The following is a 16,025-nucleotide window of genomic DNA, read 5'->3' as shown; positions in this document are numbered from 1 at the left end:
ATTTTGATTCCATCCAGAACTTTGGTTGCTATGGCAACCGAAAGGAAAAACTATAAAAATCTTCTTGTCCAAAACTGCAAGGCGTAGAGCCTTGATACTTGGCATGTGACATCATCTTGTGGTCCTCTATCAAGATTGTTCAAATGTTGTCCCTAGGGTGAAAAGAGGCCCTGGCTGGGGATATCAAGTTTAACATAGACTTATATAGGAAAAAAATAAAGATCTTCTTGTCTGAAAGTTCAAGGCCTAGGCCTTTGATATTTGGTATGTAGCATTGCCAGGTGGATCTCTAACAAGTTTGTTCAAATTATGCCCCTGGGGTGAAAAGAGGCCCCGCCCTGAGGGTCACTTGTTATAACTATGAGTTATATAGGAAAAAATACTTCAAAAATTATCAGATCATATTTCTTAGACTGTTTAATTATAACCACCTGATGACCCCAAACGATTAGGAATCACTTGACTGTGACCTTGACCTACTGTCTTCTTTTTTAAGAGATAGCCTTGAAATTTGGATGACATGTACAGTTTTGCACACCGATCTTAAAACTGACTTTCAGTTACCATGAATGTGACCTACTGACCTACCTCCTTCATCTCTATTTGAGCCGTTTCATCTGTTTTAACAAACAATTTATAGCTTTATGGAACTTTAACATAGAATGCAGGAATATTATGTGAATTATTTATAAGTTGAGATTTCACGTGTTTTACCTGGAACGCTCTTTCCGCGCCGTATGTCTAGAGATGGTACCTACCAAACTAAATCTAAGGGGAACAACTCTGAATTGACCAATGAACTGAACCAACATTAAACATTGTCAAAAGTGAAAGTAAAATCAGATAGGTCCTTTTTCCAACAACTGACCAAGCAGACAAAATATGACCTACATTTGTTTAAATCCCTTTGTATTCAATATACAAAATGCACACTTTTCCCATGGCTTACATCGACAGGTATTTTGTAAGCTGTAGTGAGGCCCTGATAGAAAGTTTAGTAGTGCATGAAGATTATGTAAAATATGCATAAATTCCTTTAAAAATTTTACTGCATTAAGAAAGGTTATTACGTTTTTATCTTTTAGTCAAAGTTATTTATTGTTCGCAATGGTGATACATTGGTTTACACAAAATTTATATATTAAAATGTAAAATTTTTATATCCAACAATGAGAATTAAAAAAAGTTAAATTGGTAAAACGTTCGTGCAACAAAGTAGCTGGATTGAGTACATTTATCACTTCAATGAATCAATTTGAAAGTGTTTCTTATGCTTTAGTCATTTTCAAGAATTTCTCTTACTATTCGGGAGTACTTTGCTTCAAATAATGTGACACAAAAATTCATTGTCATCAAATATAATTAAAATTGTTTAACGAAGTGGTTGTAATTACAACATTTTAAGGTACCTGATAGGTAATGACTCTATGTAATGTATTTTAAGCAATTCAATATTTTCTGGATGGAAATATCACAACTATTGCTTTCCTTCAAAAATAAATGAATGCTAAAGAAGCATATGGAGGTAACTTTATTTGATGATTTTTGTTACAGGTCAACTACATTAAAAAGCTATAAGGTGTTTTATTTATTGTTATATACTAAGTAAGCGGGTAACTTCAGATATCAACATTAATTTACAATTTAAAACTGTTTACACAACTTTAAAAAAGGTTTTTGTTGGGGCCTCCCATTTACAATTGTATCAACAATTATCACCTGAATTGAGTCCATTCATGAGTGGAAAATATTGATGGTAAAATGGTATAGGGGTTTGTTTACATTATAAAATCTCTAATAACTTCTTTCAGGTAAATGTTTGGTATGGTTTTGGTAAGCTTATTCTACAGAGCATGCCATTCTCTTTCAGTCAGAATAATATCAAGCGTTTTAGACTCTTGGCTAGTCTTGGAATTTGACTTTATTAAAAAACAAAAGGATGTTCAGTATACTTAGGCTCTTTCAAAGTGTTGAAAGTAGACTAAACTTAGACTATACTCTATTGAATTTACATCCTTCGAATAAGTATACAAAAAAACATCAACCGACCATTTAAATGTACGACACACACAATGGCTTATCATGACGAAGTGATGTCTTACATGTTAGCGTTGCTGCAAGATGAAGCAAAAGGAAACTCTGCTCAAAACAAAACAGTGTACGTAGTACTGATTGGAGATGATATAACGATTCTTGTGTCGTTGTGGTAGACCCTAGGCAAACAGACATTCTGATGGGTTTTCAGGAATGTTAGGGAAACAAAATTGCCTTTGTAGTGTGAGCTGATATTGACCCATATGCGACTTTGACCTCTTAGGTTTCGGTTTATGGAATGAAATGTATAGCATCTAAATTCAGACTTACGTAGTTGTTCACCCGAAATAACTGAGTGAGTGAGTTAGGTTTTACGGCGAATCGACACAAAATGGTGATATATATCGCCGAGAAGAAGCCAAATTGCAAACGCCAACTGCAAAGCATAAACATTTTTGTAAAAATGTAAAACATACCTAAAAACATCCATGTAAAAATGTAAAGCACACTGCATGATGTAAAGCATATCTAAAATCATCCATGTAAAAATGTAAAGCATATCTAAAATCAGTTATGTAAAATGTATATACATGTGTGTTTAAATATCAGCTGCAAACATAATAATACTGCAAAAGATGTGAATGAAAATATGAAATGTTAGATTTTCTGATAAATTTCTATCTGCTTTAAAAACGATAAAATATTTCCGACTGAAACGTTTTCAAATAACCATTTCAAAGATTGAACGTCATAATATGTACTGCGTTGTGTAGCAAAGTCCACACAGTCGATTAAAATATGTTTAATAGTTATCGGTGTTTGACATGGTACACATTCGGGTTGATCTTATTTATTCAAAAGATAAGAATGAGTCAAACGGGTATGACCTATTCGACAGCGAGAAAGAACAACAGATCTGTTCCCTTGGTGCCATTCCCCAAGAGTAGGTTTGATATCATGAAGTTTATTGAAAGAAGCATTGTTCCATGACGATTGCCATTTAGATAAAATGTATTTGTTTATATTAGGCCTAAAATCGGTATGTGTTGATTTCAAATTAGATTGTGATAATGAAAGGGATCTCTTTGCTGCAATATTAGCATCCTCGTTTCAATGAATACCAACATGACTGGGAATCCGATAAAATATGATTAACTTTTTTAAAGATCGTTCATGAACCCTGAGAAGAATATTTTGAATGAATGGATTTTCCATATTTCGGTAGTAAATTGACTGTAAAACAGAGTTTCAAACTTAACTCAGATGTTATCTGACACGAAGACCATTATTTTGATAAATGTCTAATCAGGAATGTGGGCTCTATATGATACTGTCAAGTTAAATGATGAGGAAGGACTAAGATGTACAATGAATAAAACTCAACAGATATCATTTTATCCAAGCTAGGGAGTAACACAGTTTAAAAAGAAAAATCAATGTGGCTATTTGGATTACCAGTTGGAACAATTTAACATTAAACTAAAGTAAAATTAAGGCCGTAAACACATTGCTTGAGAAAATTAATAAGATTTCATGAAACTACTTAGAATACATGTCACGATTTGCTATTTAATTTGTGTATTTGCGAAAGTTACTATTTCAATTTTAAAAGGTTAAACCATAAAAACATTAAAAAGTTGATAATGATAAGTGTTTATGAAGTACATCTGAGATAACGATAAGTAACTCTTAAACGACGTTTAAAAAAATAGTATGTAAATTACCAAGAACGTTCATATCTTCAAATAACTGCATTAATATGTGGATCACCTTTTTAGCTCACCTGAACCGAATGTTCAGGGTGAGCTATTAGCATAGGTGGATGGTATGGCGTCCGTTATCCACATTTTCACTTCAACATCTTCAACTGCTAGTCAGAATAACACCAAACATGGTTAGTAGCATCCTAGCATGGCCCTCTATCAAGTTTGTTCAAGTGATTCACCTTGACCCTTTTTAGGGGCCGCTAGAGCTAAAAATAGAAAAGAAATCTAATGAACCGCTTGATGGAATTTCATCAAACTTGCGTCTGTAGCCTCATTATAAGATCATTTCCCAAGTTTGTTCAAAGCCAAAATTAGAAATACCTTTACAGAACTTCATCTCAAAAACTGCTTGAAGTATGTTCATTGAACTTTGTAGCATGATTATAAGGTCCTCTCCTAATTTTGTTCAAATGGAGGCAGATGACCTTTTTTAGAGGCTAGAACTAAGAACGGAAATGCCTTTAAAAGCTAGCTTCCCACGCTATCCGGGAAAACGGGAAAAGTCCGTGAAAAAATGGGACTCCCGGCCGTGAAAACGCCATGAGTTTTCCCATTTTGCTAAGGGAAGTAATTCATGATTCAAAATGGCGGACATGGGTGTCATTTCAATTTCCTAGTTCGAAAATGCCGGTGTTTTTGTGGTTGATCAACGTTTACAGGTAGGTATGCTTGAATATTTATTCAGTAATTCAATGCTTTCGGTCATTTTTGTGTCGATTTTTAAGAAGCTCTGAGAAATTCCGATTTTTTTTTCAGAATAAATGTGAAAATCATGATGAAAAGTCAGTATCAGTGACACGCTTGAATTAAGTGATCAAACGTCCTCTTGATAGAAAGTGTCGTCTGCAATCGTGCGACAGTTGCGCCAAAGAGCTTTTTTTTTAGACAAACTAAATGTTGTTCAGTTGAACCTTAATGCTGTTAGATTTAAACTATCAGACCTTCAACAACCTCAGACTCAGTTGCTTTCACTACCTCATTTAGAAATGAAAGACTGTATTGAAATTGTAAATGAGACTGCTGCTGTTCTGAAAGATTTGCCAAATTTTACTATCATTTATGTAAAAGGAACAGTATCTTAAGCCCTCAGAATGGATTTGTGCCGCAGCCTTTCATTGGCATGTGTTATCCTGCTCCTGGGTGGGCTTTACAGAGCCAGAGTCTTAATTTCGATATTTAATAACAGTAAGTGTTGATGTTAAATAATAACTATTGTAACCAGTTATTTGGTTTTAGATTAATGAAAAATGAAAGCTCTGATTTGTATAGTAGGACTGTTACTATTTTAGCTTATTCCGGGATGATGTAGATCTATTCTTCTCAAGTGGATTTTTTCAGGCTTGTATCACATGAGGTTCGTATGAACCGAGTTTAATTTGGCTTGGGAAAATTCACTAGAGCCGAATGCACTTCCCAGAGCAAGCTACTGCAGTATTGCAATGATCCTTTTATTATATAATCATTTGAAATTTAAATCACTGGATCAAAGACATGAAGACAGGTATAATATAATAAGAAAAGATAGCTTGACAAAAGCTTGGCCATATGAAAATTCCAGAGGTCACACCATTGTTTGAAATAAACCATCAGTGTAACCCTTAACCTGCTTAACTTAAACAATGAACTGGTCCAGGCTCAACTGCGGGCAAATCAGTTGTATACTTTAAGATGGAAATATTAATTTGAGCAGCCAACAGCATAGAGCAAGAATATATATACATGTTTGTGTGTATATATGGATTCTTTTTTTAAAAGTTTTGATTTTGTGAGAATTTGCCATTTAACTGACTGCATAGCAACAGTAACTGCATACAACACCTTCCTGGCACAAACTCAGTTTATACAAGTATTTCAAGATAGTCATTTTATATTTGCATATGGATGGATACACTAGACATGCAACACATGGTTTTCAATAAGAATACCATCTAAAAATTCTGAACACTGAAGTTGAGGGCACCGGTGCCGATAGAAGATTTTGTCCGAGAGTGCAGAGTCAAGAGGGATCCTGTGAGGCAAAATTGCTCTGACCGAGAGGGATCCCTTGCATTAACGAAATCAAAAGTAGGGCGTTTTTAAGGAAACATGAAAATAACCTCATTAAGTGTATTCACAAATAAGATGGGATCAACGGCTTCACAACTAAGGTACTAGATACTTGCTATGTTCAAGGAAAATCGTATTTAAGTTTCATAAACATGGCACGACGTTCATCCATGCCAGTACCCTCGGTCTACGTTCCATTCGTTTGGACTTGTGTCAACTGATAAAACAAATGTAACGATAAAAAGGCAATAGTAGATAGCTACGTCTTCCCGTGGTTTATGTTTTTATGCACAAATCTTGCGTTCAGGACGAAACATTTGATTTTCCGACCTCCCTGGCAAAGCGGCGACGTTGGATTTCAATGTTTACCACAAAGAAGGTCCTGTGCGCGAACATCCGTTTTCCACAAAGGGATCCGTTATGCATACACACCGTGTATCAATTACATATAATAACAACTCGATTCTTCCTTCGGTTGAAGTTTTGAAGAAAGTGGTATAACAAGTACTTTAAAACTTACCTAAGAGAGGTATTTTCTTTTTTGAAATGTCCAGTCCAGTCAGGTTCCTCTGGAATATAATTCCGCTTCCTACGCGTAACCAGCTACGTGCAAAACTGTCTTCCTCTGTTGTGAAATCTTTGATCACCAGATTTCGACCAATGTTGGAATTTTGGAAAATAAGCTGAAAGCGACAATGAAAATGGTTCGTACAATTTTCTTTTGGAATATGATGCTTGTTTTGTACAACGTAGAAATAGAACGTGAAGTCTACCTAGTCTCAATGACATTTAAAACGTTTTGTAACTGGGTGATATAAATCAAAGTGTGATAATAATAGTAAAGCGCAAGTTTCAGGCTAAAAGCAAAATACCCAACCATTTGATGTTGTTCAACATCATAAATTATTATGTACGTTTCTGATCCTTGTTTTAATCATTAACCATGATCTTAAAAGTATATCTTGACAACCCTTTTTACTGCCTTAAGAAACCTACTGTCGCTAGTTGCTTGGATGTAGTAAATTGATAGCAACGCTGTGTAAAAAATCTGAAATTCAAGCAAGTTATTATATGATCTTAATCTGGATTGCAGGATATATATATAAGCGGCTGATATAATTAGGAAATTCTTGGAAGTTGTCATTCCACACGTTCAGTCTTTATTAATAATAGATTTTCCCAAACTGTGATTTCTCTTTGAATGAAATTATTGCTTAATTGGAAGTTCAGATGCAATTGATTTATATCACGAGAGTACTGCATCTAATTCTTTTCATTTCTTTTCATTTTCATATAAGAAATGAATGGATGTGAAGGCATAAAGGTAGTAATGTAGTCCATATCAATATATATTGCGATTTTATTGCCTAGGCAAAAGCCATTTTTATGCCAGATATAAGCTTTATAGAGAGGAATGTCTGCGAATGACTTAAGGCCCATAAGCTGCTTTGAAAACGTATCAGTCGGAAATATTTTATCGTTTTTAAAGCAGATAGGAATATATCAAAAAATCTAATATTTCATATTTTTATTCTTGCAATATTATTATGTTTACAGCTGATATTTTAACACATACGTATATACATTTTTACATAACTGATTTTAGATATGCTTTACATTTTTACATGGATGTTTTTAGATATGTTTTCCATTATTCATAGTGTTCTTTACATTTTTACATGGATGCTTTTAAGTATGTTTTACATTTTTACATCAGTGTTTATGCTTTACAGTTGGCGTTTGCAATACGACTTCTTCTCTGCGATATTTGACCATTTTGTGTCGATTCGCCGTAAAACCCTACTCACTCACTCACTCACTCACTCACTCAGAGGCGCGTCCACAGCTTTGATAGTATATATGTCTCATTAATAGAGGTCCAAAATGTATGAGCTGTCTCGGAGAAGCGTCATTAACGTCAAGACTGTACTCCTCTTTAATGGAGTCTAAATGCATCAGCTCTCCTCATCTTTTATAGTATTCATTCCATTTTAATAAAGGTCTAATGTATAAATTGACAACGAGGTGCGTCTGCAGATTTTACAGTATGCAGGCTTAATATATAAACTGACTCAGGGATGCGTCATCCATTTCTAAAATCAATATTCCTCTTTAATACATGCTTAATGTATAAACTGAGTCCTAGGTGCGTCTGCAACTTATTAAGTGCCTTATCTGCTTGGCCATGATAAAGTGAGCACTTCTGTTTTTAGACTTCATGTTATTGCAAAATGCTATTAATATTTTAGTTGTGTCAGCCCCTCTGCAATGTATTGATGAAGTACTTCAAAGGTTAATATATCTCTGATTTCTATTAGAATGTATAAAAGTACTTAGCAACTTATACAAGTTGTTTTTCTTAAACTTAAACCTAACAAAATAAATAATTTAATAAATACATGTAAACCTTTTCACTACTAGCTTACAAATATTTTTCAGACTGAAGGAGTTATCAAAACAGAAATGGCCTTCATGACTGACATTAGAATTGCAGAAAAATTGTGTGTTGAATTTGGTTTAATTCAGTACTTAGACTTTTGAGAAATTCACAGCTTGTTAAATCTGAAGTTTGAACTTGATATCTCATGTACAAGACAAGTCTCTGATAGTGCTTTATTTAGGGCCTAAGGACTATACAAGTTAGCTTATCCCTGAAGAGCACAAATAATTTCATTTCTGAGGTAAAAGCATTTTATGGTTTGCTGATATATGAATAACTTTTTGCACTTATTTAGTAAATCACACTGAGATCGTTTGAAACCTTTAAATAACTGTATTCACTTTTAACACATAAACTTGAAGTTTAGAAACAGTAACATTCACTGAAATTGCATACCTGTGTAACAGTCAGTTTTTGCCCCGGGGAAGACACTGACCCCTCCTAGTCAATCCCCCTCCAGTTACAACTGGTTAATCTTGATCATTCTTATGGGAAGAATAAAACTAACTAGTCGGTGTTTCCCCCCGTGTAAATTCTTTTTCGTCGAAGAATTTCATTCAGGCTTACCTGAGATTCGATTGCGTATGCGCAGGTCTCTTTTCCAGTTCCAATTCTAAAGGAAACACGCCTTATAGTTTATCAATGATTTTATCGGTCGTAAGTCAATTTTATCCCAGAATTCTTTAAAATTTCGTTAGTTTGTTGTCCTGGCTATGGACACTTCTATGCACTTAGTGCATCTCTAGATAAGTTAAACTGGCTCAACGAGGCGTTTTCAGGTCGCACGTGGTGTGACAATTTTCTGACAAAATAGCAAATTCAAAAGAAACGAGAGATACAACCTCGAAAAAAGTTGTTGAATCGGGGAAAAAAGAAAGTGAACAAAGGAAAGGTACCTAAAGAGTGCAAGAGCAAAACGCCAGCTCGTCGATTATGGTCAAAACTGCCGAAGACAAAATTGCTTTGTTGCTGAAAGTTATGAAAAGTTCCTTTGATAAGCAAAGGAAGGACCAGAATGTGAAAAACAAGAGTTAGCTAGTAAAGTGGAAGTGTGGTTTTTCTGCAGGAAAGTTGCATTATACAGATTTATAACTAGTAAAAACTATTTTTCTGAAGGTTGACTGTGCTGCTGTCAGCCTCCTTCATCAATCAAAATTACGTTTGCCAAATAATGCAACAATATTTTCAGCAGGGGCCAAAGCTATTGATTTAGCTCTAAATTTTATATAAAAGAAATAGTGAAGAAAAATTTATTATCTTTTACGATTCGCTTTCTGTTTTAGTCAATTCATAACCGAAATATGGAAAATTCATTCAGTCAAAATATTCTTCTCAGGTTTCATGAACTATCTTTAAAAAAGTCTATCATATTTTGTTGGATTCCGAGCCATGTTGGTATTCATGGAAACGGGAATGCTAATATTGCAGTAAAGAAATTCCTTTTATTATCACAATCTAATTTGAAATCACCACATACCGATATTAGGCCCAATATAAACAAATACGTTTTATCTAAGTGGCAACCGTCATGGAACAATGCTTCATTTAATAAACTTCATGATATCAAACCTACTCTTGGGGAATGGCCCAAAGAGAACAGATCTGTTAACAGGGAGGAAGTTGTTCTTTCTCGCTATCGAATGGGTCATACCCGTTTGACTCATTCTTATCTTTTGAATAAAGAAGATCAACCCGAATGTGTACCATGTCAAACACCACTAACTATTAAACATATTTTAATCGACTGTTTGGACTTTGCTAGACAACGCAGTACATATTATGACGTTCAATCTTTGAAAGAGTTATTTGATAACGTTTCAGTCGGAAATATTTTATCGTTTTTAAAGCAATTTAAAGGAATTTATCAAAAAATCTAACATTTCATATTTTTTACTCACATCTTTTGCAGTATTATTATGTTTGCAGCTGATATTTTAACACATATGTGACGCACCATGACATTTTGGGTCCAGATTCGGCGTTACGTCATTTGAGAAAACATCGATTAAAGTTACGTCACAAAAAATGGTGGACGTTACCACGTGTTCACGGCAATTAATGCATTATTGTTTTCAATAATACTCTACCCTGCCACAAGAACTAAATGAAGTGACATATTAAACATTTCCGTGTTTTGCAATTCCGTTTCTTTAAAATTTTTGAATGATTGATAATTAATTTATCGCCCTTTGAATCGACACGCCATTTGTAAACATGGAAGGTCCCGGAGAAATTGAAACTACCAAAAACAGTTATTTGATGATTTATTTCCATTGTATAAAGAATGACAGTTAACGAATCTCAAGGTAAGTAAGTATTTAAGCGATATGTAGGGTTTAAAAATATTATCTGAGTTCGTATCGACTGTTTTGTCCGATATCTTTTCGAAAAATAGCCGGGATTTGACACTAATGACCAGGTCTAGGAAAGTGGAGTATTTACAGATTATCTGTAAATTTACAGATAATCTATAAATTTACAGATTTTTCTTCTTCTTCTTCTTCTTTAGTAATGGCAAACAGTCCTCCTGGACTATAATGGCCATGCGTGGGGGTTAGTAAAGTAAAAGAATTGTCAAGCCTCCAGAGCTACTCAATCCACCCTGTTGGACATTGACAATGTGATAAAAAATATGTGCATTAAAGAAAAAAAACCTACTTTAGCCCTAATAGCCTATACATTGCATAATCACTATGTACATGGTGAAGAAATAGAGTGTTAGTACTGTTAAAAGATAAAAGCATGTGTACTGTCTACGGGATATGGGGCAAACTAGTCAATCCTGACTTAAACGCAGAGTTTGAGTCAGCATTGACCAAGTATACCGGCAGTAAATTCCATTCAACTATTGTCCTTGGAAAAAAAGAGTATTTGAGGTAATCTGTTGAAGTGTGCTGAATGTGGTAAGCCAGATGATGGTGGTGTCTGGATGGTCTTGTAATTGGGGTCATGTATTGCAGCGGTGAGATAGCAACAAGTCCATAGTAGATTTTGTAAAATAGACTGAGGCGTGCAATCTGTCTTCTGCGCTCTAATGATTCCCACTGAAGTTGGTTTAGTGTTTGCATTACTGTACCCGGTGTTTTGGAGTAGTTATTAGTGACAAAACGGGCAGCTCTTCTCTGAACATTTTCAAGTTTTTGTTTATCACTTACATGATATGGATCCCAAACTGATGAGCAGTACTCCAAAGAAGGTCTTACTATCGATTTGTATGCTGCCTCTTTTGTTTCTGGTTTAGATGAATGTAAATTTACAGATCAAGTGTTTGAAAACTGCTAAAATTATACTTAGACACAAAATCGCAGCTTGAAATTAATTGATTCACTTATGGTATGTATAAATAAAGGTCAATTGTAACTTTCAGTCATTTCTGTTGATTTTGATTTTTCTTAAAATGCCAAAAACTCAAAGTCAACAAAAATGGCTGAAACTCACAAATGACCTTAATTTATGCATGCTGTAAATAAACCAATTAATTACAAGCTGCGGTTTTGAGGATAAATGTAATTTCATCAGTTTTCATACACACAATCTGTAAATTTACAGATAATCTGTAAATACTCCACTTTCCTAGACCTGATGACAGTTTGGAGGTAGCGCAATTCACATTTTATTTACAAGTGTCACTGTATTGTACACTATATATTATTTATTAAATCTGCCATGAATTAAACTTTTTTTTTAATCGTTTTGAACTCTTATTCAGTAGAATCAGTATGCAAGACAGTTAGATTCTATGCAAGAAGACTTTGTGACTCTGGTGCCAGACAGAAACACAATAGTCAGTCATAGTGTTTAGTTACATAATTAAAGCCCTGATCATTTTATATAGCCATGCCATGAAAGTGACTGATCAGGAATAACTGAAACACATCTGTTGTCAGCTTCAATAACTTATTTCTATCTTGTAATGTCAAATCAGTCCATACATAAAACTTCTACAAGGCATAAATATTGTTTTTACTTGGAATGATATGGTTTTTTTCTAAAGCTTTTCAAATTTTTGTTAAATTTGCATACTGTTCACTTGGCCATTATTTCTGAAATCCTCACCATTTTGTACTGTTCTTGGCAAGTCACTGACAGCCACTTTGTAAAATGAATTAACTTTAGATACATTTTGTTTTGAAAGTCTTGCCAGGGATTCAGACCTATTACTCTTCTTATAGAAGTCTTTGTGCTCTATGTACTGAGCTAACTGCCCAGAGCATTTTTATCTTACATTTCAGCCTTTTTCAGTATTTTTTTTTCATTTTACAGTTCAACCACTGAGGATTGTTTGGCTTGATGCAATGACCTTAAACAGTTAAAGGATTTTCCAGGAAGGTCTATACATCACAAGCTGGAGTTTTGGGGGGTTTGTAAATTCCTTCATACATTTTTACAGTTATTATACTGCTATTCTAAGAAAGATAAAGACATTAAAGTAACAAACATAAATGATCTATTTTATTCATAGTATTTTAAGAGAAAAGATTTTAATTATAGGCCCATTCAACAAATATGTGTTAGTATATTAAGAAGTGAATAAGTAATGATATTTAATAATTAAATATATCATGTATGTATGTTTACATTAAGTATGATTGCATGAATTTTATGTCCAGTCTGTCAGAATCTTAGCTAGCTTATGTATTCTTGAAAAGCTACTTTTCTGCTTGAATACTGTAAGATTCTTGGATGAGTTTATACTTATCAATTCTGCTTTCATTCAGCTTTTAACAAAAGGACTCTCTTAATCTTAAAAAGATGCTTTACAGTCTTATATACTGTGACCTTATACTAATCTTAAAATGAAGTTCTAATGTTGTTGAATTTTTGTTTTACAGTGATGAAAGAACTATGAATATGTGAATGGGAATGAAACAGAAGGAAATAATATGTTCTACTGATCATCCAGCTGAAATCATGCCTATGGAATAGAGTGCATGTCACAACTACTTACATGAGGAAATAACTCCATATTGCACAAATAAGGACATGTTTCCTGCCCTCATGACTTGAAAAAGTTAAACATTCTAATTCAAATTACAAATGTGTTTCAAGAAAAAGTAAAACTTAGTCAACTGTGAGAAATATTGGGTAAAAGTATTTTATAAGTGTTTTGTTGCCAAGACAGCTGTGAAGTGGTTTGAAAAGCATTATCTTAATTGTTCTAACAATACAGAATTTAACTTATGAATTTTCCAAAACTGCATGCATGAAATATTAAGACATGTCTGTTGAATGAATCCTAGTTGTTTCAAAACTACTACATGTGTGACATTTAAAGCACAACCTATGGATGAAACATTTTTACAAACAAAACTGCCTTGCCAGTGTGAGTGTAGGAAAGATTTTCCCAGAAATGGCCATGACAGAAAACTTCCAATATAGCAGAAAATATTTGTCACTGGCTAAATATAATATATTTTATTTCAAGAATTAATCATGTAAATCCATGGCTTTAATTGTGTTAAAAGATATTTCACATGAACTTTGCAGAAATAGCTAATTTTTGTTGCAAAACATTGTGAGTTGCCATGGTAACACAAATTTGACTTAAATTTAGATTTGTTTGATTATGTAGACAACATGTTTCTTGTTTATATTCTGCTAATCAGACTATGTTCTGCAAGTAAATATCTTTTATGTGTAATCATTGCTTCGACAAAACATGTCATAACACAAATCTGCCATAAAATGGCAGAGTTGTAATGCAGGTAGGCATATCAGGAAAATATGTAGTTCTCAAAGTCAAAATATATTACATGAAATATGTATTTTTTTATAAATGATCATAATTGACCATTTATGGTGTAAAACAAATGTATACTGAACAGATGCTAAATGAATGTTCTGATTCTTTCTGGAAAATTTCCAAAATTCTACTATTTTAAGAAAATAGTGCATTGTTGCCATGGTAACGTTAATTTGACTTTTAAATTATTTTGGATATCATCATATTTAAACAACATCTTTCTTGTTTATATGTTATATTTGTTAATCTGTAATATGTTAGTGAATATATTTTCATATATAATAATTGCACCAGCAAAGCACTTTAAATTAAGAAAACAGACAGATTTTGATGTAAATATATGGAAAAACACTTCAAATATTCAAATTATTACAAAGAAATTGACAAAAATGTTAGTATTTTTGTAAGAAAATACCACATTGTTGCCATGGTAATGTTAGTATTTTTGTAAGAAAATACCACATCGTTGCCATGGTAATGATTCACTGATCAGTATATCTAAGTCTTCTGAAATTTTAGCAAACTCACAGTTGATAATAACAGTCTAATAATTATATCTTCTTGCTTGATTTTCTTTCTTACTGTTTAATAGATAAGGTTTCTATAACAATAAGATTAATGTCCTAGTTTTTGGGATGTTGTCTAATTTGATATCAAATAAAGTCTGTATTTTGTTCAAAAGAATGTCATAAAACAGTTGTCTGTAAAATGTTTGCACACTTGAAAAAGTTAATTGTGTATTTATTTCACATTCTATGTAATTTATTGCTAGATTCATCAATACACTGTTAAAAAAGAGGTTAAACAACAGTGTTGCTATAGAAACGATTTTTAGAACATAAATACTTTTATACTACATGAAAGAAAGAGACAAAAAGAAATACATTCCATTAATTGCATGTTGCTTTTGTTATTTTATCATGTATTTTATCTTGATATTATTTAGATATGGAGTCATTATTAAGATGTACTGCCTCAATTTTGATACAGTTAGACAAAAACATGGTATCCGAAAAGGGATAATATCTCCATGACAACGGCTGATTTTTGTTGTCAAATTGAAGATTTTTGCTCAGAACGGGTCAGTCTGTCAGATTAGCCCAAAACCCCATTTTTGACCAAAATTGCATTTGGACCCAAAATCTCATGCTCTGTCACATATGTGTACCGCCTCGGTAGCCTAGTGGTAGAGCGTCCGCTTCGAGTGCGGGAGGTCGTGGTTTCGATCCCCGGCCGCGTCATACCAAAGACGTAAAAATGGTACAAGTAGCTTCCTCGCTTGGCGCTCAGCATTAAGAGGGTAGTGATAGGACTGGTCAGCCCGGTGTCAGTATAATGTGATTGGGTGGGGTATCATGTCACGTGTCTACGGCGTGATATTCCAGTGAGGCAGCACTATAAAGTTGGGCATTGTGCTCACTGCTACAAGTAGTAACACTTGTGTAATATGAGCTACATGTTTCAAATGTCAAACTGATGATAAAATATTAAGAAAGTCAGTAGGTCACATTCATGGTCAATGAAATTCAGTTTTACGATTTGTGTGCAAAACTGTGAATGTCATCAAAATTTCAAGGCTGTATCTTAAAAAACAAAGAAGTATGTCAGTAGATCAAGTGACATCATATTACTTGGGGTCATCAGATAATTATAATTTAACAGTCTTGGAAATAGGATCAGATGATTTTTAAGTATTTTTCCTATATAACTCACATAATAACTAAGTGACCCCAGGGCGGGGCCTCTTTTAACCCCAGGGGCATACTTTGAACAATTGTGGTAGAGAACTACTAGACAATGCATCATACCAAATATCAAAAGCCTAGGTTGTATGGTTTCAGACAAGAAGATTTTTAAAACTTTTTCCTATATAAGTCTTTATAAAACTTGGGACCCCACGGCAGGGCCTCTTTTCACCCCAAGGGTACAATTTGAACAATTTTGGTTGAGGACCATAAGACAATGCTACAAACCAAATATCAAAGGTCTAAGTGTT

General features: G+C 33.7%; 1 long non-coding RNA gene across 1 annotated transcript; it reads left to right on the top strand.

The window, feature by feature from the left end:
- Positions 1 to 10,279: 10,279 nt before the first annotated feature.
- LOC128557844 (uncharacterized) lies at positions 10,280 to 14,971 on the top strand. Its single transcript, XR_008371438.1, has 3 exons — positions 10,280 to 10,592; positions 12,550 to 12,646; positions 13,119 to 14,971. It is a non-coding gene; the product is annotated as an uncharacterized LOC128557844 (long non-coding RNA).
- The last annotated feature ends 1,054 nt before the right edge of the window (positions 14,972 to 16,025 follow it).

The sequence above is a fragment of the Mercenaria mercenaria genome, chromosome 6 (assembly GCF_021730395.1).
Source record: "Mercenaria mercenaria strain notata chromosome 6, MADL_Memer_1, whole genome shotgun sequence".
Taxonomy (NCBI): Eukaryota; Metazoa; Mollusca; class Bivalvia; order Venerida; family Veneridae; genus Mercenaria; species Mercenaria mercenaria.
Note: the sequence above shows the minus strand (reverse complement) of the source record. Positions and strands in the feature narration are given on the sequence as shown.